This window comes from Heterodontus francisci, chromosome 41 (assembly GCF_036365525.1).
Source record: "Heterodontus francisci isolate sHetFra1 chromosome 41, sHetFra1.hap1, whole genome shotgun sequence".
NCBI classification, from domain to species: domain Eukaryota; kingdom Metazoa; phylum Chordata; class Chondrichthyes; order Heterodontiformes; family Heterodontidae; genus Heterodontus; species Heterodontus francisci.
The window spans coordinates 10,394,495-10,421,371 of NC_090411.1; the positions used below are offsets into that span (position 1 = coordinate 10,394,495).

General features: G+C 55.2%; 7 non-coding genes and 7 pseudogenes across 7 annotated transcripts; all 14 read right to left on the minus strand.

The window, feature by feature from the left end:
* Positions 1–4,277: 4,277 nt before the first annotated feature.
* Positions 4,278–4,395, minus strand: LOC137354719 (U2 spliceosomal RNA; annotated as a pseudogene).
* A 386-nt stretch (positions 4,396–4,781) lies between these two features.
* On the minus strand, positions 4,782–4,964 carry LOC137354435 (U2 spliceosomal RNA). Its single transcript, XR_010970434.1, has one exon. It is a non-coding gene; the product is annotated as a U2 spliceosomal RNA (small nuclear RNA).
* A 5,189-nt stretch (positions 4,965–10,153) lies between these two features.
* On the minus strand, positions 10,154–10,262 carry LOC137354558 (U2 spliceosomal RNA; annotated as a pseudogene).
* Positions 10,263–10,648: 386 nt separating this feature from the next.
* Positions 10,649–10,839, minus strand: LOC137354160 (U2 spliceosomal RNA). Its single transcript, XR_010970305.1, has one exon. It is a non-coding gene; the product is annotated as a U2 spliceosomal RNA (small nuclear RNA).
* A 386-nt stretch (positions 10,840–11,225) lies between these two features.
* On the minus strand, positions 11,226–11,416 carry LOC137354446 (U2 spliceosomal RNA). The gene has a single exon (XR_010970441.1). It is a non-coding gene; the product is annotated as a U2 spliceosomal RNA (small nuclear RNA).
* Positions 11,417–11,802: 386 nt separating this feature from the next.
* LOC137354430 (U2 spliceosomal RNA) lies at positions 11,803–11,980 on the minus strand (annotated as a pseudogene).
* Positions 11,981–17,169: 5,189 nt separating this feature from the next.
* LOC137354559 (U2 spliceosomal RNA) lies at positions 17,170–17,278 on the minus strand (annotated as a pseudogene).
* A 386-nt stretch (positions 17,279–17,664) lies between these two features.
* LOC137355036 (U2 spliceosomal RNA) lies at positions 17,665–17,855 on the minus strand. The gene has a single exon (XR_010970681.1). It is a non-coding gene; the product is annotated as a U2 spliceosomal RNA (small nuclear RNA).
* A 386-nt stretch (positions 17,856–18,241) lies between these two features.
* Positions 18,242–18,432, minus strand: LOC137355037 (U2 spliceosomal RNA). The gene has a single exon (XR_010970682.1). It is a non-coding gene; the product is annotated as a U2 spliceosomal RNA (small nuclear RNA).
* A 386-nt stretch (positions 18,433–18,818) lies between these two features.
* LOC137354260 (U2 spliceosomal RNA) lies at positions 18,819–18,998 on the minus strand (annotated as a pseudogene).
* A 5,189-nt stretch (positions 18,999–24,187) lies between these two features.
* On the minus strand, positions 24,188–24,296 carry LOC137354560 (U2 spliceosomal RNA; annotated as a pseudogene).
* Positions 24,297–24,682: 386 nt separating this feature from the next.
* LOC137355038 (U2 spliceosomal RNA) lies at positions 24,683–24,873 on the minus strand. Its single transcript, XR_010970683.1, has one exon. It is a non-coding gene; the product is annotated as a U2 spliceosomal RNA (small nuclear RNA).
* A 386-nt stretch (positions 24,874–25,259) lies between these two features.
* On the minus strand, positions 25,260–25,450 carry LOC137355040 (U2 spliceosomal RNA). Its single transcript, XR_010970685.1, has one exon. It is a non-coding gene; the product is annotated as a U2 spliceosomal RNA (small nuclear RNA).
* A 386-nt stretch (positions 25,451–25,836) lies between these two features.
* On the minus strand, positions 25,837–26,016 carry LOC137354261 (U2 spliceosomal RNA; annotated as a pseudogene).
* Between the last annotated feature and the right edge of the window lie 861 nt (positions 26,017–26,877).

Below are 26,877 nucleotides of genomic sequence, written 5' to 3' on the forward strand. Positions count from 1 at the left end.
AGGTGGTACGGCGCCGCCCAACTGCACGGAGCGTTCCGCGGCAATGTGACCAGGCCCATCCTTCGCAACACCGGGGACAGATAGAACCTCAGCACGTAGTGACACTTGGAGTTTGCGTACTGGGGATCTACACATAGCTTGATGCAGCCGCACACGAAGGTGGTCATCAGGATGAGGGCCACGTTGGGTACATTTTTCCCGCCCATGTCCAGAGATTTGAACATCGTGTCCCTCCGGACCCGGTCCATTTTAGATCCCCAGACGAAGCGGAAAATGGCTCGGGTGACTGCCACGGCGCAGGAGTGGGGTATGGGCCAGACCTGCGCCACGTAGAGCAACAACGTGAGCGCCTCGCACCTGATGACCAGGTTCTTACCCACAATGGAGAGAGATCGCTGCCCCCACATGCCCAACTTTTGTCGTACCTTGGCTACTCGCTCCTCCCATGTTTTGGTGCACGCCCCGGCACTTCCGAACCATATCCCCAGCACCTTCAGGTAATCTGACCTGACGCTGAAGGGGACAAAGGATCGGTCAGCCCAGTTCCCAAAGAACATGGCCTCGCTCTTGCCGTGGTTAACTTTGGCTCCCGAGGCCAGTTCGAACTGGTCGCAGATGCTCATCAGTCTGCGCACGGACAGCGGATCCGAGCAGAAGACGGCGACGTCATCCATGTACAGGGAGGTTTTGACCTGAGTGCCTCCACTGCCTGGGATTGTCACCCCTCTTATGCTCGCATCCTTCCTAATAGACTCAGCAAAGGGTTCAATACAGCAAACAAACAAGACCGGGGAAAGAGGACAGCCCTGTCTGACTCCAGATTTGATCGGGAAACTTTCAGATTCCCACCCGTTGATTGACACTGCGCTACTGATGTTTGTGTAGAGCAGTTGGATCCAATTGCAGATTCCCTCCCCAAACCCCATTTTGGAAAGCACGTCCATCATGTAGGTGTGCGATATCCTGTCAAAAGCCTTCTCCTGGTCCAGGCTGATGAGGCAGGTGTCCACCCTCCTGTCCCGTACGTAGGCGATCGTATCCCTGAGTAGCGCGAGGCTATCAGAGATCTTCCTGCCGGGTACAGTACAGGTCTGATCGGGGTGAATCACCAGCTCCAGAGCAGACTTGACTCGACTGGCTATGACTTTGGACAGAATCTTGTAATCAACATTAAGCAGTGAGATGGGCCGCCAATTTCTGATTTCTACCCTCTCCCCCTTCTGCTTGTAAATGAGGGTGATGATGCCTTTTCTCATGGATTCTGACATGCTACCGGCCAGGAGCATACTCTCGTATACTTCCAGCAGGTCCGGGCCGACCCAGTCCCACAGGGCCGAGTACAACTCGACCGGTAAGCCATCGCTCCCGGGAGTTTTACTCGCCTCGAAAGACTCGACGGCCTTTGTCAGCTCGTCCAGAGTTAGCGGCTTGTCCAGTCCCTCCCTCCTGCTGTCATCTAAGACCTCTGTGATAGATGACAGGAAGGACTGGGAGGCTCTGCTGTCTGTGGGCTTCGCGTCATACAGCCCAGCATAAAAGGATTTGCTGATCCTTAGTATGTCGGACTGCGAAGACGTTACCGAGCCATCTTCTTCCTTCAGGCTGCTGATAACAGAGCTCTCTCTGTGTACCTTTTGGAAGAAGTAACGCGAGCACGTCTCATCCTGCTCGATGGAGCGGACTCTGGACCGGAAGATGATCTTGGAGGCCTCCTTGGCAAAGAGCGAGGCCTGCTGGCTCTTCACCTCTTGGAGGTCCTCCTTGACCTCGACCCCCATTGACTGCAACCGGAGTAGATTTTGCATAATTTTCTGGAGTCGGGACAGTTCCCTCTGTCTCTCTCTCGCCTTCTGAACACCTTTGTGGATGAAGAACCTCTTGATGTTCTCCTTAATCGCTTCCCACCAGTGAACTGGAGACTCAAAGAGGGGTTTCACGGTCCTCCAACCATTGTAATCCCTTTTGAGTTCCTCAACGTTCTCTGGGGTCAGCAGTGTCGCATTGAGCTTCCACGTCCCTCTGCCAACCCGCTGGTCGTCCTGTAAGTGACAGTCGGCCAGTAAGAGGCAGTGGTCGGAGAAGAACACCGGCTTGACGTCGGTGGATCCGACCGTGACAGCACGGGAAACAAACAGGAAGTCAATCCTGGAACGGGCAGACCCGTCCGATCTTGACCATGTGTATCTGCGCTGCGCTCCGTCTGCAGGTTTGCTGAAGACGTCGTGCAGTTTGGCATCCTTAACTGTTTCTACTAGGAATCTGGACGTAGCGTCCAGTTTGCTGTCGTCACTGCCGGATCGTCCAGCCGCATCGATGATGCAGTTGAAGTCACCGCCTAGGATGACCGGCCTGGACGTCGCCAGCAGCAGTGGGAGCTGCTGGAAGACGGTCAGCCGCTCGCTGCGTTGTACCGGGGCGTACACGTTGATCAACCGGAGCGGAGCGTTGTTGTACATCACGTCTGCTACGAGGAGGCGGCCGCCCACCACCTCCTTAACTTCGGAGATGGTGAAGTTACCTCCCCGCAGCAGAATACCCAGGCCGGAGGAACGGCAGTCATTACCCCCCGACCAGATCGATGGCCCGTGGGACCACCATCGCGACCACTGCCTGTAGGTGCTGAGGTGTGGTATTCCACACTCCTGCAGAAACAGTAGGTCAGCTTTGACCTTGGCAAGGTAATCCAAGGTTGAAACACATCGCGTAGTCGATTTAATGCTACGCACATTAATGGAAGCAATTCTTACACCCATTTTTTACTAAAAATTAGTTGTTGCTTCCCATACCATTTGTCCTCGCTAGTCCCAGTCCTTCCCCTTCGGGATGTTCCTGCATACCCATCGTATGCGCAAGCAGTTTCACGTTGGTTGGGCTCAGAAACCCCTCCTGATTTTTCCTGCAGGGTTTGTGCCGCTCGGGTGACATCGGGGGGGTCTTGTAGGCAGAGAGGATTGGGTTGTCCTCAGCTGCTTCCATCTGTTCCTCCTCGAAAACATCACAGCTCCCGGTCTCCCGGAGCTCAGGTGCGCCAGACGTTTCTTTGCTCCCGGTGTCCTGGAGCTGAGATGCGTTGGCCACGTCGTTACGTGTGGGGCATTGGGGTTGGGGCACGCTGGGCCCATCACAGCTTCCAGTGCCCGGGGGCTGGGATGCTTTATCATCCATCTCGGAGTTCTGCCGCCTCTTTTGAAGGGGCTGTCGTTCCAGCATTTCCCCGTCCAGTGAAGAGGAGTTGTTGCAGTCTGATTCAGAAGAGAGCCTCCTCTTGCCACTGGTTTGGGTGGTGGCTTTGGGATGTTTTTTCTTTGTGGTTCTCCTCTGGACCACTTGCCACTGACCTGTTTGTCCATCTGCTGCCTCCTCCTCCATTGATTCTGTCTGTGGAGGAGGGGTTTCCGGGCGCTGGGTAGGTGCTGGGTCGTTGGTTTCAGCCGCCTCCCCTTCCTTCTCAGGTTGAAGTTCCTCGCTGCGGAGAAGGTTGCTGGTCTCCTTTCGAACAGCGGACGCCTTCGTCGAACCTTCGCCCGGCCATTCCTTGGACCTTGCCGCCTGAGCATAGCTGAGACAACGTTTGGGGCAGGTCTTGTAGAGATGGCCTGCCGCACCGCACAAGTTGCAACACTTAGTCTGCTTACAGTCCTTGGTCTGATGGCCTTCCTCCTTGCAGTTCTTGCAAACAACCGTGCTGCAGTTGGCTGCCATGTGACCAGATTTGCCACAGGTGCGACAAACTCTGGGCTGCCCAGCGTAGACCAAGAAGCCTCGACTTCCCCCGATAGCGAAGCTGGAGGGAGGGTGGATGATGGCTCCACTGGGATCTACCTTCAAGGTCACCTTGACCTGCCGCTTGCTGGTCCAGATCCCAAAGGGGTCCTTGACATCAGTGCTGCTGCCGGCCACCTCGACGTACCTGGCGAGAAAGGTGAGTACATCCACCACCGGAACATGGGGGTTGTAGAGGTGAATCGTCACCACCCGGTCCCGTTGTGACGGAAGCGTGAAGAGCGGCTCCGCTGTGAGGATCGACAGTGGAGCCCGGTCCCCTTTCTCCTTGAACGCCTTCAGGAACTTGATGCATCCCGCCACGTTCCGGAACGTCACGTCGAAGTATCCACTGCTGGGGAAATCCTGCAGGCAGAAGACATCCGTCGCTTGAAATCCGCAGCAATCGAAGAGAATTTTCTTGATGAAAAAGGTGCGATCGACCGGTGCATCTCCTTCCTTGTCCTTCACGACCACCCGAACGGTGTTGCGCACTCCCTGGCCCGAAGCTCGAAAATTGGTTATAGCCATTTTACTCAAAGCTTCCCCAGGATCATGGTCTCTTCTCAATCAAATAAGCACTGATAAGAACAGATACTACACTTGATCTTAGCCAAAAGGCCGAGAAGCGATGGCCGTAAAACTCCGTTTGCTGCGCGCGTCAGGCCCGGCGTGCGGCCTCTACGTCAAAGTAGCCGCCGGGCGGGCGAGCCTAGGGCGAAAGAGGCGACGGCGGGCGGTCTTTGAGCCAGAGCTCCTTTTGTTGCCGGGCCTTGCAAGCAGAAAGGAAAGCACGCGTGCACGCCACGCGCAGCCATTCCTTGCGCTTCTGCGCGAGGCATTGCTCAGGAAAAAAGACACGCGCGCGCTGGGCAGCAAAGGGCGGCCTGCAACTGCGGGGCAATCCAACAGGGGGCAGCGTAGCGCCCACGGAAAACTGCAGCAAAGTCAGCCGAGCAGCAGTGCCGTTACTATTGCGAATTCTATTTTTCAGCAGGGGTCTCGCCCCCATGGAGGGGGGAAGCTGCACCGCTCCTGGAAACACTGCAATACCAGGTGGATGCATGGAGTGGACGGGGCAAGCCCCTGTTCCATCACCCTGTCCCAAAAATCAATTTAATATTTGGTCCCCAGATAGAGGACGTATCAGATATTAAACTGATAAGAACAGATTTTTTTTTTTTTTTTTTTTCCCAAAATATACTTTATTCATAAAAATCTGTAAAAATTACATTGCCAAACAGTTTCCAAACAGCACGAAAAAATACAAACATTGCAAAAGAGATCAGTTTCTTTCAATAATGTCATGAGTTTCTTCCCAACCCTTCCGTTTCACAATTGTCATGTCAATTACAGTTTTACATTTACAGCAATTGAGAATATTAACGATACAGTTCGAGGGGCTTCCCATGGTTCCAGCCCCTCAGTCCAGCTTGGTGGGGGAACCTTACACTGTGGTCTTTCCCCATTGAGCCTTTGCTGCGGCTGCCCCAAGCTTTAGTGCGTCCCTCAGCACGTAGTCCTGGACCTTGGAATGTGCCAGTCTGCAACATTCGGTGGTGGACAACTCTTTGCGCTGGAAGACCAGCAAGTTTCGGGCAGACCAAAGGGCGTCTTTCACCGAATTGATAGTCCTCCAGCAGCAGTTGATGTTTGTCTCGGTGTGCGTCCCTGGGAACAGCCCGTAGAGCACAGACTCCTGTGTTACAGAGCTGCTTGGGATGAACCTTGACAAAAACCACTGCATCTCTTTCCACACCTGCTTTGCAAAGGCACATTCCAGGAGGAGGTGGGCGACCGTCTCTTCCCCACCACAGCCAACGCGGGGGCACTGTGCGGAGGGGGCGAGACTTCGGGTGTGCATGAAGGACCTGACGGGGAGGGCCCTTCTCACCACCAGCCAAGCTACGTCTTGGTGCTTGTTTGAAAGTTCTGGTGATGAGGCATTCCGCCAAATGACTTTGACGGTCTGCTCGGGGAACCATCCGACAGGATCCACCGTTTCCTTTTCCCGTAGGGCCTTGAGGACATTCCGTGCAGACCACTGCCTGATGGACCGGTGGTCAAAGGTGTTTTTCCGCAGAAACTGCTCCACGAAGGATAGGTGGTACGGCGCCGCCCAACTGCACGGAGCGTTCCGCGGCAATGTGACCAGGCCCATCCTTCGCAACACCGGGGACAGATAGAACCTCAGCACGTAGTGACACTTGGAGTTTGCGTACTGGGGATCTACACATAGCTTGATGCAGCCGCACACGAAGGTGGTCATCAGGATGAGGGCCACGTTGGGTACATTTTTCCCGCCCATGTCCAGAGATTTGAACATCGTGTCCCTCCGGACCCGGTCCATTTTAGATCCCCAGACGAAGCGGAAAATGGCTCGGGTGACTGCCACGGCGCAGGAGTGGGGTATGGGCCAGACCTGCGCCACGTAGAGCAACAACGTGAGCGCCTCGCACCTGATGACCAGGTTCTTACCCACAATGGAGAGAGATCGCTGCCCCCACATGCCCAACTTTTGTCGTACCTTGGCTACTCGCTCCTCCCATGTTTTGGTGCACGCCCCGGCACTTCCGAACCATATCCCCAGCACCTTCAGGTAATCTGACCTGACGCTGAAGGGGACAAAGGATCGGTCAGCCCAGTTCCCAAAGAACATGGCCTCGCTCTTGCCGTGGTTAACTTTGGCTCCCGAGGCCAGTTCGAACTGGTCGCAGATGCTCATCAGTCTGCGCACGGACAGCGGATCCGAGCAGAAGACGGCGACGTCATCCATGTACAGGGAGGTTTTGACCTGAGTGCCTCCACTGCCTGGGATTGTCACCCCTCTTATGCTCGCATCCTTCCTAATAGACTCAGCAAAGGGTTCAATACAGCAAACAAACAAGACCGGGGAAAGAGGACAGCCCTGTCTGACTCCAGATTTGATCGGGAAACTTTCAGATTCCCACCCGTTGATTGACACTGCGCTACTGATGTTTGTGTAGAGCAGTTGGATCCAATTGCAGATTCCCTCCCCAAACCCCATTTTGGAAAGCACGTCCATCATGTAGGTGTGCGATATCCTGTCAAAAGCCTTCTCCTGGTCCAGGCTGATGAGGCAGGTGTCCACCCTCCTGTCCCGTACGTAGGCGATCGTATCCCTGAGTAGCGCGAGGCTATCAGAGATCTTCCTGCCGGGTACAGTACAGGTCTGATCGGGGTGAATCACCAGCTCCAGAGCAGACTTGACTCGACTGGCTATGACTTTGGACAGAATCTTGTAATCAACATTAAGCAGTGAGATGGGCCGCCAATTTCTGATTTCTACCCTCTCCCCCTTCTGCTTGTAAATGAGGGTGATGATGCCTTTTCTCATGGATTCTGACATGCTACCGGCCAGGAGCATACTCTCGTATACTTCCAGCAGGTCCGGGCCGACCCAGTCCCACAGGGCCGAGTACAACTCGACCGGTAAGCCATCGCTCCCGGGAGTTTTACTCGCCTCGAAAGACTCGACGGCCTTTGTCAGCTCGTCCAGAGTTAGCGGCTTGTCCAGTCCCTCCCTCCTGCTGTCATCTAAGACCTCTGTGATAGATGACAGGAAGGACTGGGAGGCTCTGCTGTCTGTGGGCTTCGCGTCATACAGCCCAGCATAAAAGGATTTGCTGATCCTTAGTATGTCGGACTGCGAAGACGTTACCGAGCCATCTTCTTCCTTCAGGCTGCTGATAACAGAGCTCTCTCTGTGTACCTTTTGGAAGAAGTAACGCGAGCACGTCTCATCCTGCTCGATGGAGCGGACTCTGGACCGGAAGATGATCTTGGAGGCCTCCTTGGCAAAGAGCGAGGCCTGCTGGCTCTTCACCTCTTGGAGGTCCTCCTTGACCTCGACCCCCATTGACTGCAACCGGAGTAGATTTTGCATAATTTTCTGGAGTCGGGACAGTTCCCTCTGTCTCTCTCTCGCCTTCTGAACACCTTTGTGGATGAAGAACCTCTTGATGTTCTCCTTAATCGCTTCCCACCAGTGAACTGGAGACTCAAAGAGGGGTTTCACGGTCCTCCAACCATTGTAATCCCTTTTGAGTTCCTCAACGTTCTCTGGGGTCAGCAGTGTCGCATTGAGCTTCCACGTCCCTCTGCCAACCCGCTGGTCGTCCTGTAAGTGACAGTCGGCCAGTAAGAGGCAGTGGTCGGAGAAGAACACCGGCTTGACGTCGGTGGATCCGACCGTGACAGCACGGGAAACAAACAGGAAGTCAATCCTGGAACGGGCAGACCCGTCCGATCTTGACCATGTGTATCTGCGCTGCGCTCCGTCTGCAGGTTTGCTGAAGACGTCGTGCAGTTTGGCATCCTTAACTGTTTCTACTAGGAATCTGGACGTAGCGTCCAGTTTGCTGTCGTCACTGCCGGATCGTCCAGCCGCATCGATGATGCAGTTGAAGTCACCGCCTAGGATGACCGGCCTGGACGTCGCCAGCAGCAGTGGGAGCTGCTGGAAGACGGTCAGCCGCTCGCTGCGTTGTACCGGGGCGTACACGTTGATCAACCGGAGCGGAGCGTTGTTGTACATCACGTCTGCTACGAGGAGGCGGCCGCCCACCACCTCCTTAACTTCGGAGATGGTGAAGTTACCTCCCCGCAGCAGAATACCCAGGCCGGAGGAACGGCAGTCATTACCCCCCGACCAGATCGATGGCCCGTGGGACCACCATCGCGACCACTGCCTGTAGGTGCTGAGGTGTGGTATTCCACACTCCTGCAGAAACAGTAGGTCAGCTTTGACCTTGGCAAGGTAATCCAAGGTTGAAACACATCGCGTAGTCGATTTAATGCTACGCACATTAATGGAAGCAATTCTTACACCCATTTTTTACTAAAAATTAGTTGTTGCTTCCCATACCATTTGTCCTCGCTAGTCCCAGTCCTTCCCCTTCGGGATGTTCCTGCATACCCATCGTATGCGCAAGCAGTTTCACGTTGGTTGGGCTCAGAAACCCCTCCTGATTTTTCCTGCAGGGTTTGTGCCGCTCGGGTGACATCGGGGGGGTCTTGTAGGCAGAGAGGATTGGGTTGTCCTCAGCTGCTTCCATCTGTTCCTCCTCGAAAACATCACAGCTCCCGGTCTCCCGGAGCTCAGGTGCGCCAGACGTTTCTTTGCTCCCGGTGTCCTGGAGCTGAGATGCGTTGGCCACGTCGTTACGTGTGGGGCATTGGGGTTGGGGCACGCTGGGCCCATCACAGCTTCCAGTGCCCGGGGGCTGGGATGCTTTATCATCCATCTCGGAGTTCTGCCGCCTCTTTTGAAGGGGCTGTCGTTCCAGCATTTCCCCGTCCAGTGAAGAGGAGTTGTTGCAGTCTGATTCAGAAGAGAGCCTCCTCTTGCCACTGGTTTGGGTGGTGGCTTTGGGATGTTTTTTCTTTGTGGTTCTCCTCTGGACCACTTGCCACTGACCTGTTTGTCCATCTGCTGCCTCCTCCTCCATTGATTCTGTCTGTGGGGGAGGGGTTTCCGGGTGCTGGGTCGTTGGTTTCAGCCGCCTCCCCTTCCTTCTCAGGTTGAAGTTCCTCACTGCGGAGAAGGTTGTTGGTCTCCTTTCGAACAGCGGACGCCTTCGTCGAACCTTCGCCCGGCCATTCCTTGGACCTTGCCGTCTGAGCATAGCTTTGACAACGTTTGGGACAGGTCTTGTAGAGATGGCCTGCCGCACCGCACAAGTTGCAACACTTAGTCTGCTTACAGTCCTTGGTCTGATGGCCTTCCTCCTTGCAGTTCTTGCAAACAACCGTGCTGCAGTTGGCTGCCATGTGACCAGATTTGCCACAGGTGCGGCAAACTCTGGGCTGCCCAGCGTAGACCAAGAAGCTTCGACTTCCCCCGATAGCGAAGCTGGAGGGAGGGTGGATGATGGCTCCACTGGGATCTACCTTCAAGGTCACCTTGACCTGCCGCTTGCTGGTCCAGATCCCAAAGGGGTCCTTGACATCAGTGCTGCTGCCGGCCACCTCGACGTACCTGGCGAGAAAGGTGAGTACATCCACCACCGGAACATGGGGGTTGTAGAGGTGAATCGTCACCACCCGGTCCCGTTGTGACGGAAGCGTGAAGAGCGGCTCCGCTGTGAGGATCGACAGTGGCGCCCGGTCCCCTTTCTCCTTGAACGCCTTCAGGAACTTGATGCATCCCGCCACGTTCCGGAACGTCACGTCGAAGTATCCACTGCTGGGGAAATCCTGCAGGCAGAAGACGTCCGTCGCTTGAAATCCGCAGCAATCGAAGAGAATTTTCTTGATGAAGAAGGTGCGATCGACCGGTGCATCTCCTTCCTTGTCCTTCACGACCACCCGAACGGTGTTGCGCACTCCCTGGCCCGAAGCTCGAAAATTGGTTATAGCCATTTTACTCAAAGCTTCCCCAGGATCAAAAAGCAATGATCATGGTCTCTTCTCAATCAAATAAGCACTGATAAGAACAGATACTACACTTGATCTTAGCCAAAAGGCCGAGAAGCGATGACCGTAAAACTGCGTTTGCTGCTCGCGTCAGGCCCGGCGTGCGGCCTCTACCTCAAAGTAGCCGCCGGGTGGGCGAGCCTAGGGCGAAAGAGGCGACGGCGGGCGGTCTTTGAGCCAGAGCTCCTTTTGTTGCCGGGCCTTGCAAGCAGAAAGGAAAGCACGCGTGCATGCCACGCGCAGCCATTCCTCGCGCTTCTGCGCGAGGCATTGCGCAGGAAAAAAGACACGCGCGCGCTGGGCAGCAAAGGGCGGCCTGCAACTGCGGGGCAATCCAACAGGGGGCAGCGTAGCGCCCACGGAAAACTGCAGCAAAGTCAGCCGAGCAGCAGCGCCGTCACGATTGCGAATTCTATTTTTCAGCAGGGGTCTCGCCCCCATGGAGGGGGGAAGCTGCACCGCTCCTGGAAACACTGCAATACCAGGTGGATGCATGGAGTGGACGGGGCAAGCCCCTGTTCCATCTCCCTGTCCCAAAAATCAATTTAATATTTGGTCCCCAAATAGGGGACGTATCAGATATTAAACTGATAAGAACAGATACTACACTTGATCTTAGCCAAAAGGCCGAGAAGCGATGGCCCTAAAACTGCGTTTGCTGCGCGCGTCAGGCCCGGCGTGCGGCCTCTACCTCAAAGTAGCCGCTGGGTGGGCGAGCCTAGGGCGAAAGAGGCGACGGCGGGCGGTCTTTGAGCCAGAGCTCCTTTTGTTGCCGGGCCTTGCAAGCAGAAAGGAAAGCACGCGTGCATGCCACGCGCAGCCATTCCTTGCGCTTCTGCGCGAGGCATTGCGCAGGAAAAAAGACACGCGCGCGCTGGGCAGCAAAGGGCGGCCTGCAACTGCGGGGCAATCCAACAGGGGGCAGCGTAGCGCCCACGGAAAACTGCAGCAAAGTCAGCCGAGCAGCAGCGCCGTCACTATTGCGAATTCTATTTTTCAGCAGGGGTCTCGCCCCCATGGAGGGGAGAAGCTGCACCGCTCCTGGAAACACTGCAATACCAGGTGGATGCATGGAGTGGACGGGGCAAGCCCCTGTTCCATCTCCCTGTCCCAAAAATCAATTTAATATTTGGTCCCCAGATAGGGGACGTATCAGATATTAAACTGATAAGAACAGATACTACACTTGATCTTAGCCAAAAGGCCGAGAAGCAATGGCCGTAAAACTGCGTTTGCTGCGCGCGTCAGGCCCGGCGTGCGGCCTCTCCCTCAAAGTAGCCGCCGGGTGGGCGAGCCTAGGGCGAAAGAGGCGACGGCGGGCGGTCTTTGAGCCAGAGCTCCTTTTGTTGCCGGGCCTTGCAAGCAGAAAGGAAAGCACGCGTGCATGCCACGCGCAGCCATTCCTTGCGCTTCTGCGCGAGGCATTGCGCAGGAAAAAAGACACGCGCGCGCTGGGCAGCAAAGGGCGGCCTGCAACTGCGGGGCAATCCAACAGGGGGCAGCGTAGCGCCCACGGAAAACTGCAGCAAAGTCAGCCGAGCAGCAGCGCCGTCACTATTGCGAATTCTATTTTTCAGCAGGGGTCTCGCCCCCATGGAGGGGGGAAGCTGCACCGCTCCTGGAAACACTGCAATACCAGGTGGATGCATGGAGTGGACGGGGCAAGCCCCTGTTCCATCACCCTGTCCCAAAAATCAATTTAATATTTGGTCCCCAGATAGAGGACGTATCAGATATTAAACTGATAAGAACAGATTTTTTTTTTTTTTTCCCAAAATATACTTTATTCATAAAAATCTGTAAAAATTACATTGCCAAACAGTTTCCAAACAGCACGAAAAAATACAAACATTGCAAAAGAGATCAGTTTCTTTCAATAATGTCATGAGTTTCTTCCCAACCCTTCCGTTTCACAATTGTCATGTCAATTACAGTTTTACATTTACAGCAATTGAGAATATTAACGATACAGTTCGAGGGGCTTCCCATGGTTCCAGCCCCTCAGTCCAGCTTGGTGGGGGAACCTTACACTGTGGTCTTTCCCCATTGAGCCTTTGCTGCGGCTGCCCCAAGCTTTAGTGCGTCCCTCAGCACGTAGTCCTGGACCTTGGAATGTGCCAGTCTGCAACATTCGGTGGTGGACAACTCTTTGCGCTGGAAGACCAGCAAGTTTCGGGCAGACCAAAGGGCGTCTTTCACCGAATTGATAGTCCTCCAGCAGCAGCTGATGTTTGTCTCGGTGTGCGTCCCTGGGAACAGCCCGTAGAGCACAGACTCCTGTGTTACAGAGCTGCTTGGGATGAACCTTGACAAAAACCACTGCATCTCTTTCCACACCTGCTTTGCAAAGGCACATTCCAGGAGGAGGTGGGCGACCGTCTCTTCCCCACCACAGCCAACGCGGGGGCACTGTGCGGAGGGGGCGAGACTTCGGGTGTGCATGAAGGACCTGACGGGGAGGGCCCTTCTCACCACCAGCCAAGCTACGTCTTGGTGCTTGTTTGAAAGTTCTGGTGATGAGGCATTCCGCCAAATGACTTTGACGGTCTGCTCGGGGAACCATCCGACAGGATCCACCGTTTCCTTTTCCCGTAGGGCCTTGAGGACATTCCGTGCAGACCACTGCCTGATGGACCGGTGGTCAAAGGTGTTTTTCCGCAGAAACTGCTCCACGAAGGATAGGTGGTACGGCGCCGCCCAACTGCATGGTGCGTTCCGCGGCAATGTGACCAGGCCCATCCTTCGCAACACCGGGGACAGATAGAACCTCAGCACGTAGTGACACTTGGAGTTTGCGTACTGGGGATCTACACATAGCTTGATGCAGCCGCACACGAAGGTGGTCATCAGGATGAGGGCCACGTTGGGTACATTTTTCCCGCCCATGTCCAGAGATTTGAACATCGTGTCCCTCCGGACCCGGTCCATTTTAGATCCCCAGACGAAGCGGAAAATGGCTCGGGTGACTGCCACGGCGCAGGAGTGGGGTATGGGCCAGACCTGCGCCACGTAGAGCAACAACGTGAGCGCCTCGCACCTGATGACCAGGTTCTTACCCACAATGGAGAGAGATCGCTGCCCCCACATGCCCAACTTTTGTCGTACCTTGGCTACTCGCTCCTCCCATGTTTTGGTGCACGCCCCGGCACTTCCGAACCATGTCCCCAGCACCTTCAGGTAATCTGACCTGACGGTGAAGGGGACAAAGGATCGGTCAGCCCAGTTCCCAAAGAACATGGCCTCGCTCTTGCCGTGGTTAACTTTGGCTCCCGAGGCCAGTTCGAACTGGTCGCAGATGCTCATCAGTCTGCGCACGGACAGCGGATCCGAGCAGAAGACGGCGACGTCATCCATGTACAGGGAGGTTTTGACCTGAGTGCCTCCACTGCCTGGGATTGTCACCCCTCTTATGCTCGCATCCTTCCTAATAGACTCAGCAAAGGGTTCAATACAGCAAACAAACAAGACCGGGGAAAGAGGACAGCCCTGTCTGACTCCAGATTTGATCGGGAAACTTTCAGATTCCCACCCGTTGATTGACACTGCGCTACTGATGTTTGTGTAGAGCAGTTGGATCCAATTGCAGATTCCCTCCCCAAACCCCATTTTGGAAAGCACGTCCATCATGTAGGTGTGCGATATCCTGTCAAAAGCCTTCTCCTGGTCCAGGCTGATGAGGCAGGTGTCCACCCTCCTGTCCCGTACGTAGGCGATCGTATCCCTGAGTAGCGCGAGGCTATCAGAGATCTTCCTGCCGGGTACAGTACAGGTCTGATCGGGGTGAATCACCAGCTCCAGAGCAGACTTGACTCGACTGGCTATGACTTTGGACAGAATCTTGTAATCAACATTAAGCAGTGAGATGGGCCGCCAATTTCTGATTTCTACCCTCTCCCCCTTCTGCTTGTAAATGAGGGTGATGATGCCTTTTCTCATGGATTCTGACATGCTACCGGCCAGGAGCATACTCTCGTATACTTCCAGCAGGTCCGGGCCGACCCAGTCCCACAGGGCCGAGTACAACTCGACCGGTAAGCCATCGCTCCCGGGAGTTTTACTCGCCTCGAAAGACTCGACGGCCTTTGTCAGCTCGTCCAGAGTTAGCGGCTTGTCCAGTCCCTCCCTCCTGCTGTCATCTAAGACCTCTGTGATAGATGACAGGAAGGACTGGGAGGCTCTGCTGTCTGTGGGCTTCGCGTCATACAGCCCAGCATAAAAGGATTTGCTGATCCTTAGTATGTCGGACTGCGAAGACGTTACCGAGCCATCTTCTTCCTTCAGGCTGCTGATAACAGAGCTCTCTCTGTGTACCTTTTGGAAGAAGTAACGCGAGCACGTCTCATCCTGCTCGATGGAGCGGACTCTGGACCGGAAGATGATCTTGGAGGCCTCCTTGGCAAAGAGCGAGGCCTGCTGGCTCTTCACCTCTTGGAGGTCCTCCTTGACCTCGACCCCCATTGACTGCAACCGGAGTAGATTTTGCATAATTTTCTGGAGTCGGGACAGTTCCCTCTGTCTCTCTCTCGCCTTCTGAACACCTTTGTGGATGAAGAACCTCTTGATGTTCTCCTTAATCGCTTCCCACCAGTGAACTGGAGACTCAAAGAGGGGTTTCACGGTCCTCCAACCTTTGTAATCCCTTTTGAGTTCCTCAACGTTCTCTGGGGTCAGCAGTGTCGCATTGAGCTTCCACGTCCCTCTGCCAACCCGCTGGTCGTCCTGTAAGTGACAGTCGGCCAGTAAGAGGCAGTGGTCGGAGAAGAACACCGGCTTGACGTCGGTGGATCCGACCGTGACAGCACGGGAAACAAACAGGAAGTCAATCCTGGAACGGGCAGACCCGTCCGATCTTGACCATGTGTATCTGCGCTGCGCTCCGTCTGCAGGTTTGCTGAAGACGTCGTGCAGTTTGGCATCCTTAACTGTTTCTACTAGGAATCTGGACGTAGCGTCCAGTTTGCTGTCGTCACTGCCGGATCGTCCAGCCGCATCGATGATGCAGTTGAAGTCACCGCCTAGGATGACCGGCCTGGACGTCGCCAGCAGCAGTGGGAGCTGCTGGAAGACGGTCAGCCGCTCGCTGCGTTGTACCGGGGCGTACACGTTGATCAACCGGAGCGGAGCGTTGTTGTACATCACGTCTGCTACGAGGAGGCGGCCGCCCACCACCTCCTTAACTTCGGAGATGGTGAAGTTACCTCCCCGCAGCAGAATACCCAGGCCGGAGGAACGGCAGTCATTACCCCCCGACCAGATCGATGGCCCGTGGGACCACCATCGCGACCACTGCCTGTAGGTGCTGAGGTGTGGTATTCCACACTCCTGCAGAAACAGTAGGTCAGCTTTGACCTTGGCAAGGTAATCCAAGGTTGAAACACATCGCGTAGTCGATTTAATGCTACGCACATTAATGGAAGCAATTCTTACACCCATTTTTTACTAAAAATTAGTTGTTGCTTCCCATACCATTTGTCCTCGCTAGTCCCAGTCCTTCCCCTTCGGGATGTTCCTGCATACCCATCGTATGCGCAAGCAGTTTCACGTTGGTTGGGCTCAGAAACCCCTCCTGATTTTTCCTGCAGGGTTTGTGCCGCTCGGGTGACATCGGGGGGGTCTTGTAGGCAGAGAGGATTGGGTTGTCCTCAGCTGCTTCCATCTGTTCCTCCTCGAAAACATCACAGCTCCCGGTCTCCCGGAGCTCAGGTGCGCCAGACGTGTCTTTGCTCCCGGTGTCCTGGAGCTGAGATGCGTTGGCCACGTCGTTACGTGTGGGGCATTGGGGTTGGGGCACGCTGGGCCCATCACAGCTTCCAGTGCCCGGGGGCTGGGATGCTTTATCATCCATCTCGGAGTTCTGCCGCCTCTTTTGAAGGGGCTGTCGTTCCAGCATTTCCCCGTCCAGTGAAGAGGAGTTGTTGCAGTCTGATTCAGAAGAGAGCCTCCTCTTGCCACTGGTTTGGGTGGTGGCTTTGGGATGTTTTTTCTTTGTGGTTCTCCTCTGGACCACTTGCCACTGACCTGTTTGTCCATCTGCTGCCTCCTCCTCCATTGATTCTGTCTGTGGGGGAGGGGTTTCCGGGTGCTGGGTCGTTGGTTTCAGCCGCCTCCCCTTCCTTCTCAGGTTGAAGTTCCTCACTGCGGAGAAGGTTGTTGGTCTCCTTTCGAACAGCGGACGCCTTCGTCGAACCTTCGCCCGGCCATTCCTTGGACCTTGCCGCCTGAGCATAGCTTTGACAACGTTTGGGACAGGTCTTGTAGAGATGGCCTGCCGCACCGCACAAGTTGCAACACTTAGTCTGCTTACAGTCCTTGGTCTGATGGCCTTCCTCCTTGCAGTTCTTGCAAACAACCGTGCTGCAGTTGGCTGCCATGTGACCAGATTTGCCACAGGTGCGACAAACTCTGGGCTGCCCAGCGTAGACCAAGAAGCTTCGACTTCCCCCGATAGCGAAGCTGGAGGGAGGGTGGATGATGGCTCCACTGGGATCTACCTTCAAGGTCACCTTGACCTGCCGCTTGCTGGTCCAGATCCCAAAGGGGTCCTTGACATCAGTGCTGCTGCCGGCCACCTCGACGTACCTGGCGAGAAAGGTGAGTACATCCACCACCGGAACATGGGGGTTGTAGAGGTGAATCGTCACCACCCGGTCCCGTTGTGACGGAAGCGTGAAGAGCGGCTCCGCTGTGAGGATCGACAGTGGCGCCCGGTCCCCTTTCTCCTTGAACGCCTTCAGGAACTTGATGCATCCCGCCACGTTCCGGAACGTCACGTCGAAGTATCCACTGCTGGGGAAATCCTGCAGGCAGAAGACGTCCGTCGCTTGAAATCCGCAGCAATCGAAGAGAATTTTCTTGATGAAGAAGGTGCGATCGACCGGTGCATCTCCTTCCTTGTCCTTCACGACCACCCGAACGGTGTTGCGCACTCCCTGGCCCGAAGCTCGAAAATTGGTTATAGCCATTTTACTCAAAGCTTCCCCAGGATCAAAAAGCAATGATCATGGTCTCTTCTCAATCAAATAAGCACTGATAAGAACAGATACTACACTTGATCTTAGCCAAAAGGCCGAGAAGCGATGACCGTAAAACTGCGTTTGCTGCTCGCGTCAGGCCCGGCGTGCGGCCTCTACCTCAAAGTAGCCGCCGGGTGGGCGAGCCTAGGGCGAAAGAGGCGACGGCGGGCGGTCTTTGAGCCAGAGCTCCTTTTGTTGCCGGGCCTTGCAAGCAGAAAGGAAAGCACGCGTGCATGCCACGCGCAGCCATTCCTCGCGCTTCTGCGCGAGGCATTGCGCAGGAAAAAAGACACGCGCGCGCTGGGCAGCAAAGGGCGGCCTGCAACTGCGGGGCAATCCAACAGGGGGCAGCGTAGCGCCCACGGAAAACTGCAGCAAAGTCAGCCGAGCAGCAGCGCCGTCACGATTGCGAATTCTATTTTTCAGCAGGGGTCTCGCCCCCATGGAGGGGGGAAGCTGCACCGCTCCTGGAAACACTGCAATACCAGGTGGATGCATGGAGTGGACGGGGCAAGCCCCTGTTCCATCTCCCTGTCCCAAAAATCAATTTAATATTTGGTCCCCAGATAGGGGACGTATCAGATATTAAACTGATAAGAACAGATACTACACTTGATCTTAGCCAAAAGGCCGAGAAGCGATGGCCCTAAAACTGCGTTTGCTGCGCGCGTCAGGCCCGGCGTGCGGCCTCTACCTCAAAGTAGCCGCCGGGTGGGCGAGCCTAGGGCGAAAGAGGCGACGGCGGGCGGTCTTTGAGCCAGAGCTCCTTTTGTTGCCGGGCCTTGCAAGCAGAAAGGAAAGCACGCGTGCATGCCACGCGCAGCCATTCCTTGCGCTTCTGCGCGAGGCATTGCGCAGGAAAAAAGACACGCGCACGCTGGGCAGCAAAGGGCGGCCTGCAACTGCGGGGCAATCCAACAGGGGGCAGCGTAGCGCCCACGGAAAACTGCAGCAAAGTCAGCCGAGCAGCAGCGCCGTCACTATTGCGAATTCTATTTTTCAGCAGGGGTCTCGCCCCCATGGAGGGGGGAAGCTGCACCGCTCCTGGAAACACTGCAATACCAGGTGGATGCATGGAGTGGACGGGGCAAGCCCCTGTTCCATCTCCCTGTCCCAAAAATCAATTTAATATTTGGTCCCCAGATAGGGGACGTATCAGATATTAAACTGATAAGAACAGATACTACACTTGATCTTAGCCAAAAGGCCGAGAAGCGATGGCAGTAAAACTGCGTTTGCTGCTCGCGTCAGGCCCGGCGTGCGGCCTCTACCTCAAAGTAGCCGCCGGGTGGGCGAGCCGAGGGCGAAAGAGGCGACGGCGGGCGGTCTTTGAGCCAGAGCTCCTTTTGTTGCCGGGCCTTGCAAGCAGAAAGGAAAGCACACGTGCATGCCACGCGCAGCCATTCCTCGCGCTTCTGCGCGAGGCATTGCGCAGGAAAAAAGACACGCGCGCACTGGGCAGCAAAGGGCGGCCTGCAACTGCGGGGCAATCCAACAGGGGGCAGCGTAGCGCCCACGGAAAACTGCAGCAAAGTCAGCCGAGCAGCAGCGCCGTCACTATTGCGAATTCTATTTTTCAGCAGGGGTCTCGCCCCCATGGAGGGGAGAAGCTGCACCGCTCCTGGAAACACTGCAATACCAGGTGGATGCATGGAGTGGACGGGGCAAGCCCCTGTTCCATCTCCCTGTCCCAAAAATCAATTTAATATTTGGTCCCCAGATAGGGGACGTATCAGATATTAAACTGATAAGAACAGATTTTTTTTTTTTTTATTTCCAAAATATACTTTATTCATAAAAATCTGTAAAAATTACATTGCCAAACAGTTTCCAAACAGCACCAAAAAATACAAACATTGCAAGGGAGATCAGTTTCCTTCAATAATGTCATGAGTTTCTTCCCAACCCTTCCGTTTCACAATTGTCATGTCAATTACAGTTTTACATTTACAGCAATTGAGAATATTAACGATACAGTTCGAGGGGCTTCCCATGGTTCCAGCCCCTCAGTCCAGCTTGGTGGGGGAACCTTACACTGTGGTCTTTCCCCATTGAGCCTTTGCTGCGGCTGCCCCAAGCTTTAGTGCGTCCCTCAGCACGTAGTCCTGGACCTTGGAATGTGCCAGTCTGCAACATTCGGTGGTGGACAACTCTTTGCGCTGGAAGACCAGCAAGTTTCGGGCAGACCAAAGGGCGTCTTTCACCGAATTGATAGTCCTCCAGCAGCAGTTGATGTTTGTCTCGGTGTGCGTCCCTGGGAACAGCCCGTAGAGCACAGACTCCTGTGTTACAGAGCTGCTTGGGATGAACCTTGACAAAAACCACTGCATCTCTTTCCACACCTGCTTTGCAAAGGCACATTCCAGGAGGAGGTGGGCGACCGTCTCTTCCCCACCACAGCCAACGCGGGGGCACTGTGCGGAGGGGGCGAGACTTCGGGTGTGCATGAAGGACCTGACGGGGAGGGCCCTTCTCACCACCAGCCAAGCTACGTCTTGGTGCTTGTTTGAAAGTTCTGGTGATGAGGCATTCCGCCAAATGACTTTGACGGTCTGCTCGGGGAACCATCCGACAGGATCCACCGTTTCCTTTTCCCGTAGGGCCTTGAGGACATTCCGTGCAGACCACTGCCTGATGGACCGGTGGTCAAAGGTGTTTTTCCGCAGAAACTGCTCCACGAAGGATAGGTGGTACGGCGCCGCCCAACTGCATGGTGCGTTCCGCGGCAATGTGACCAGGCCCATCCTTCGCAACACCGGGGACAGATAGAACCTCAGCACGTAGTGACACTTGGAGTTTGCGTACTGGGGATCTACACATAGCTTGATGCAGCCGCACACGAAGGTGGTCATCAGGATGAGGGCCACGTTGGGTACATTTTTCCCGCCCATGTCCAGAGATTTGAACATCGTGTCCCTCCGGACCCGGTCCATTTTAGATCCCCAGACGAAGCGGAAAATGGCTCGGGTGACTGCCACGGCGCAGGAGTGGGGTATGGGCCAGACCTGCGCCACGTAGAGCAACAACGTGAGCGCCTCGCACCTGATGACCAGGTTCTTACCCACAATGGAGAGAGATCGCTGCCCCCACATGCCCAACTTTTGTCGTACCTTGGCTACTCGCTCCTCCCATGTTTTGGTGCACGCCCCGGCACTTCCGAACCATGTCCCCAGCACCTTCAGGTAATCTGACCTGACGGTGAAGGGGACAAAGGATCGGTCAGCCCAGTTCCCAAAGAACATGGCCTCGCTCTTGCCGTGGTTAACTTTGGCTCCCGAGGCCAGTTCGAACTGGTCGCAGATGCTCATCAGTCTGCGCACGGACAGCGGATCCGAGCAGAAGACGGCGACGTCATCCATGTACAGGGAGGTTTTGACCTGAGTGCCTCCACTGCCTGGGATTGTCACCCCTCTTATGCTCGCATCCTTCCTAATAGACTCAGCAAAGGGTTCAATACAGCAAACAAACAAGACCGGGGAAAGAGGACAGCCCTGTCTGACTCCAGATTTGATCGGGAAACTTTCAGATTCCCACCCGTTGATTGACACTGCGCTACTGATGTTTGTGTAGAGCAGTTGGATCCAATTGCAGATTCCCTCCCCAAACCCCATTTTGGAAAGCACGTCCATCATGTAGGTGTGCGATATCCTGTCAAAAGCCTTCTCCTGGTCCAGGCTGATGAGGCAGGTGTCCACCCTCCTGTCCCGTACGTAGGCGATCGTATCCCTGAGTAGCGCGAGGCTATCAGAGATCTTCCTGCCGGGTACAGTACAGGTCTGATCGGGGTGAATCACCAGCTCCAGAGCAGACTTGACTCGACTGGCTATGACTTTGGACAGAATCTTGTAATCAACATTAAGCAGTGAGATGGGCCGCCAATTTCTGATTTCTACCCTCTCCCCCTTCTGCTTGTAAATGAGGGTGATGATGCCTTTTCTCATGGATTCTGACATGCTACCGGCCAGGAGCATACTCTCGTATACTTCCAGCAGGTCCGGGCCGACCCAGTCCCACAGGGCCGAGTACAACTCGACCGGTAAGCCGTCGCTCCCGGGAGTTTTACTCGCCTCGAAAGACTCGACGGCCTTTGTCAGCTCGTCCAGAGTTAGCGGCTTGTCCAGTCCCTCCCTCCTGCTGTCATCTAAGACCTCTGTGATAGATGACAGGAAGGACTGGGAGGCTCTGCTGTCTGTGGGCTTCGCGTCATACAGCCCAGCATAAAAGGATTTGCTGATCCTTAGTATGTCGGACTGCGAAGACGTTACCGAGCCATCTTCTTCCTTCAGGCTGCTGATAACAGAGCTCTCTCTGTGTACCTTTTGGAAGAAGTAACGCGAGCACGTCTCATCCTGCTCGATGGAGCGGACTCTGGACCGGAAGATGATCTTGGAGGCCTCCTTGGCAAAGAGCGAGGCCTGCTGGCTCTTCACCTCTTGGAGGTCCTCCTTGACCTCGACCCCCATTGACTGCAACCGGAGTAGATTTTGCATAATTTTCTGGAGTCGGGACAGTTCCCTCTGTCTCTCTCTCGCCTTCTGAACACCTTTGTGGATGAAGAACCTCTTGATGTTCTCCTTAATCGCTTCCCACCAGTGAACTGGAGACTCAAAGAGGGGTTTCACGGTCCTCCAACCTTTGTAATCCCTTTTGAGTTCCTCAACGTTCTCTGGGGTCAGCAGTGTCGCATTGAGCTTCCACGTCCCTCTGCCAACCCGCTGGTCGTCCTGTAAGTGACAGTCGGCCAGTAAGAGGCAGTGGTCGGAGAAGAACACCGGCTTGACGTCGGTGGATCCGACCGTGACAGCACGGGAAACAAACAGGAAGTCAATCCTGGAACGGGCAGACCCGTCCGATCTTGACCATGTGTATCTGCGCTGCGCTCCGTCTGCAGGTTTGCTGAAGACGTCGTGCAGTTTGGCATCCTTAACTGTTTCTACTAGGAATCTGGACGTAGCGTCCAGTTTGCTGTCGTCACTGCCAGATCGTCCAGCCGCATCGATGATGCAGTTGAAGTCACCGCCTAGGATGACCGGCCTGGACGTCGCCAGCAGCAGTGGGAGCTGCTGGAAGACGGTCAGCCGCTCGCTGCGTTGTACCGGGGCGTACACGTTGATCAACCGGAGCGGAGCGTTGTTGTACATCACGTCTGCTACGAGGAGGCGGCCGCCCACCACCTCCTTAACTTCGGAGATGGTGAAGTTACCTCCCCGCAGCAGAATACCCAGGCCGGAGGAACGGCAGTCATTACCCCCCGACCAGATCGATGGCCCGTGGGACCACCATCGCGACCACTGCCTGTAGGTGCTGAGGTGTGGTATTCCACACTCCTGCAGAAACAGTAGGTCAGCTTTGACCTTGGCAAGGTAATCCAAGGTTGAAACACATCGCGTAGTCGATTTAATGCTACGCACATTAATGGAAGCAATTCTTACACCCATTTTTTACTAAAAATTAGTTGTTGCTTCCCATACCATTTGTCCTCGCTAGTCCCAGTCCTTCCCCTTCGGGATGTTCCTGCATACCCATCGTATGCGCAAGCAGTTTCACGTTGGTTGGGCTCAGAAACCCCTCCTGATTTTTCCTGCAGGGTTTGTGCCGCTCGGGTGACATCGGGGGGGTCTTGTAGGCAGAGAGGATTGGGTTGTCCTCAGCTGCTTCCATCTGTTCCTCCTCGAAAACATCACAGCTCCCGGTCTCCCGGAGCTCAGGTGCGCCAGACGTGTCTTTGCTCCCGGTGTCCTGGAGCTGAGATGCGTTGGCCACGTCGTTACGTGTGGGGCATTGGGGTTGGGGCACGCTGGGCCCATCACAGCTTCCAGTGCCCGGGGGCTGGGATGCTTTATCATCCATCTCGGAGTTCTGCCGCCTCTTTTGAAGGGGCTGTCGTTCCAGCATTTCCCCGTCCAGTGAAGAGGAGTTGTTGCAGTCTGATTCAGAAGAGAGCCTCCTCTTGCCACTGGTTTGGGTGGTGGCTTTGGGATGTTTTTTCTTTGTGGTTCTCCTCTGGACCACTTGCCACTGACCTGTTTGTCCATCTGCTGCCTCCTCCTCCATTGATTCTGTCTGTGGGGGAGGGGTTTCCGGGTGCTGGGTCGTTGGTTTCAGCCGCCTCCCCTTCCTTCTCAGGTTGAAGTTCCTCACTGCGGAGAAGGTTGTTGGTCTCCTTTCGAACAGCGGACGCCTTCGTCGAACCTTCGCCCGGCCATTCCTTGGACCTTGCCGCCTGAGCATAGCTTTGACAACGTTTGGGACAGGTCTTGTAGAGATGGCCTGCCGCACCGCACAAGTTGCAACACTTAGTCTGCTTACAGTCCTTGGTCTGATGGCCTTCCTCCTTGCAGTTCTTGCAAACAACCGTGCTGCAGTTGGCTGCCATGTGACCAGATTTGCCACAGGTGCGACAAACTCTGGGCTGCCCAGCGTAGACCAAGAAGCTTCGACTTCCCCCGATAGCGAAGCTGGAGGGAGGGTGGATGATGGCTCCACTGGGATCTACCTTCAAGGTCACCTTGACCTGCCGCTTGCTGGTCCAGATCCCAAAGGGGTCCTTGACATCAGTGCTGCTGCCGGCCACCTCGACGTACCTGGCGAGAAAGGTGAGTACATCCACCACCGGAACATGGGGGTTGTAGAGGTGAATCGTCACCACCCGGTCCCGTTGTGACGGAAGCGTGAAGAGCGGCTCCGCTGTGAGGATCGACAGTGGCGCCCGGTCCCCTTTCTCCTTGAACGCCTTCAGGAACTTGATGCATCCCGCCACGTTCCGGAACGTCACGTCGAAGTATCCACTGCTGGGGAAATCCTGCAGGCAGAAGACGTCCGTCGCTTGAAATCCGCAGCAATCGAAGAGAATTTTCTTGATGAAGAAGGTGCGATCGACCGGTGCATCTCCTTCCTTGTCCTTCACGACCACCCGAACGGTGTTGCGCACTCCCTGGCCCGAAGCTCGAAAATTGGTTATAGCCATTTTACTCAAAGCTTCCCCAGGATCAAAAAGCAATGATCATGGTCTCTTCTCAATCAAATAAGCACTGATAAGAACAGATACTACACTTGATCTTAGCCAAAAGGCCGAGAAGCGATGACCGTAAAACTGCGTTTGCTGCTCGCGTCAGGCCCGGCGTGCGGCCTCTACCTCAAAGTAGCCGCCGGGTGGGCGAGCCTAGGGCGAAAGAGGCGACGGCGGGCGGTCTTTGAGCCAGAGCTCCTTTTGTTGCCGGGCCTTGCAAGCAGAAAGGAAAGCACGCGTGCATGCCACGCGCAGCCATTCCTCGCGCTTCTGCGCGAGGCATTGCGCAGGAAAAAAGACACGCGCGCGCTGGGCAGCAAAGGGCGGCCTGCAACTGCGGGGCAATCCAACAGGGGGCAGCGTAGCGCCCACGGAAAACTGCAGCAAAGTCAGCCGAGCAGCAGCGCCGTCACGATTGCGAATTCTATTTTTCAGCAGGGGTCTCGCCCCCATGGAGGGGGGAAGCTGCACCGCTCCTGGAAACACTGCAATACCAGGTGGATGCATGGAGTGGACGGGGCAAGCCCCTGTTCCATCTCCCTGTCCCAAAAATCAATTTAATATTTGGTCCCCAGATAGGGGACGTATCAGATATTAAACTGATAAGAACAGATACTACACTTGATCTTAGCCAAAAGGCCGAGAAGCGATGGCCCTAAAACTGCGTTTGCTGCGCGCGTCAGGCCCGGCGTGCGGCCTCTACCTCAAAGTAGCCGCCGGGTGGGCGAGCCTAGGGCGAAAGAGGCGACGGCGGGCGGTCTTTGAGCCAGAGCTCCTTTTGTTGCCGGGCCTTGCAAGCAGAAAGGAAAGCACGCGTGCATGCCACGCGCAGCCATTCCTTGCGCTTCTGCGCGAGGCATTGCGCAGGAAAAAAGACACGCGCACGCTGGGCAGCAAAGGGCGGCCTGCAACTGCGGGGCAATCCAACAGGGGGCAGCGTAGCGCCCACGGAAAACTGCAGCAAAGTCAGCCGAGCAGCAGCGCCGTCACTATTGCGAATTCTATTTTTCAGCAGGGGTCTCGCCCCCATGGAGGGGGGAAGCTGCACCGCTCCTGGAAACACTGCAATACCAGGTGGATGCATGGAGTGGACGGGGCAAGCCCCTGTTCCATCTCCCTGTCCCAAAAATCAATTTAATATTTGGTCCCCAGATAGGGGACGTATCAGATATTAAACTGATAAGAACAGATACTACACTTGATCTTAGCCAAAAGGCCGAGAAGCGATGGCCGTAAAACTGCGTTTGCTGCTCGCGTCAGGCCCGGCGTGCGGCCTCTACCTCAAAGTAGCCGCCGGGTGGGCGAGCCGAGGGCGAAAGAGGCGACGGCGGGCGGTCTTTGAGCCAGAGCTCCTTTTGTTGCCGGGCCTTGCAAGCAGAAAGGAAAGCACACGTGCATGCCACGCGCAGCCATTCCTCGCGCTTCTGCGCGAGGCATTGCGCAGGAAAAAAGACACGCGCGCACTGGGCAGCAAAGGGCGGCCTGCAACTGCGGGGCAATCCAACAGGGGGCAGCGTAGCGCCCACGGAAAACTGCAGCAAAGTCAGCCGAGCAGCAGCGCCGTCACTATTGCGAATTCTATTTTTCAGCAGGGGTCTCGCCCCCATGGAGGGGAGAAGCTGCACCGCTCCTGGAAACACTGCAATACCAGGTGGATGCATGGAGTGGACGGGGCAAGCCCCTGTTCCATCTCCCTGTCCCAAAAATCAATTTAATATTTGGTCCCCAGATAGGGGACGTATCAGATATTAAACTGATAAGAACAGATTTTTTTTTTTTTTATTTCCAAAATATACTTTATTCATAAAAATCTGTAAAAATTACATTGCCAAACAGTTTCCAAACAGCACCAAAAAATACAAACATTGCAAGGGAGATCAGTTTCCTTCAATACTGTCATGAGTTTCTTCCCAACCCTTCCGTTTCACAATTGTCATGTCAATTACAGTTTTACATTTACAGCAATTCAGAATATTAACGATACAGTTCGAGGGGTTTCCCATGGATCCAGCCCCTCAGTCCAGCTTGGTGGGGGAACCTTACACTGTGGTCTTTCCCCATTGAGCCTTTGCTGTGGCTGCCCCAAGCTTTAGTGCGTCCCTCAGCACGTAGTCCTGGACCTTGGAATGTGCCAGTCTGCAACATTCGGCGGTGGACAACTCTTTGCGCTGGAAGACCAGCAAGTTTCGGGCAGACCAAAGGGCGTCTTTCACCGAATTGATAGTCCTCCAGCAGCAGTTGATGTTTGTCTCGGTGTGCGTCCCTGGGAACAGCCCGTAGAGCACAGACTCCTGTGTTACAGAGCTGCTTGGGATGAACCTTGACAAAAACCACTGCATCTCTTTCCACACCTGCTTTGCAAAGGCACATTCCAGGAGGAGGTGGGCGACCGTCTCTTCCCCACCACAGCCAACGCGGGGGCACTGTGCGGAGGGGGCGAGACTTCGGGTGTGCATGAAGGATCTGACGGGGAGGGCCCTTCTCACCACCAGCCAAGCTACGTCTTGGTGCTTGTTTGAAAGTTCTGGTGATGAGGCATTCCGCCAAATGACTTTGACGGTCTGCTCGGGGAACCATCCGACAGGATCCACCGTTTCCTTTTCCCGTAGGGCCTTGAGGACATTCCGTGCAGACCACTGCCTGATGGACCGGTGG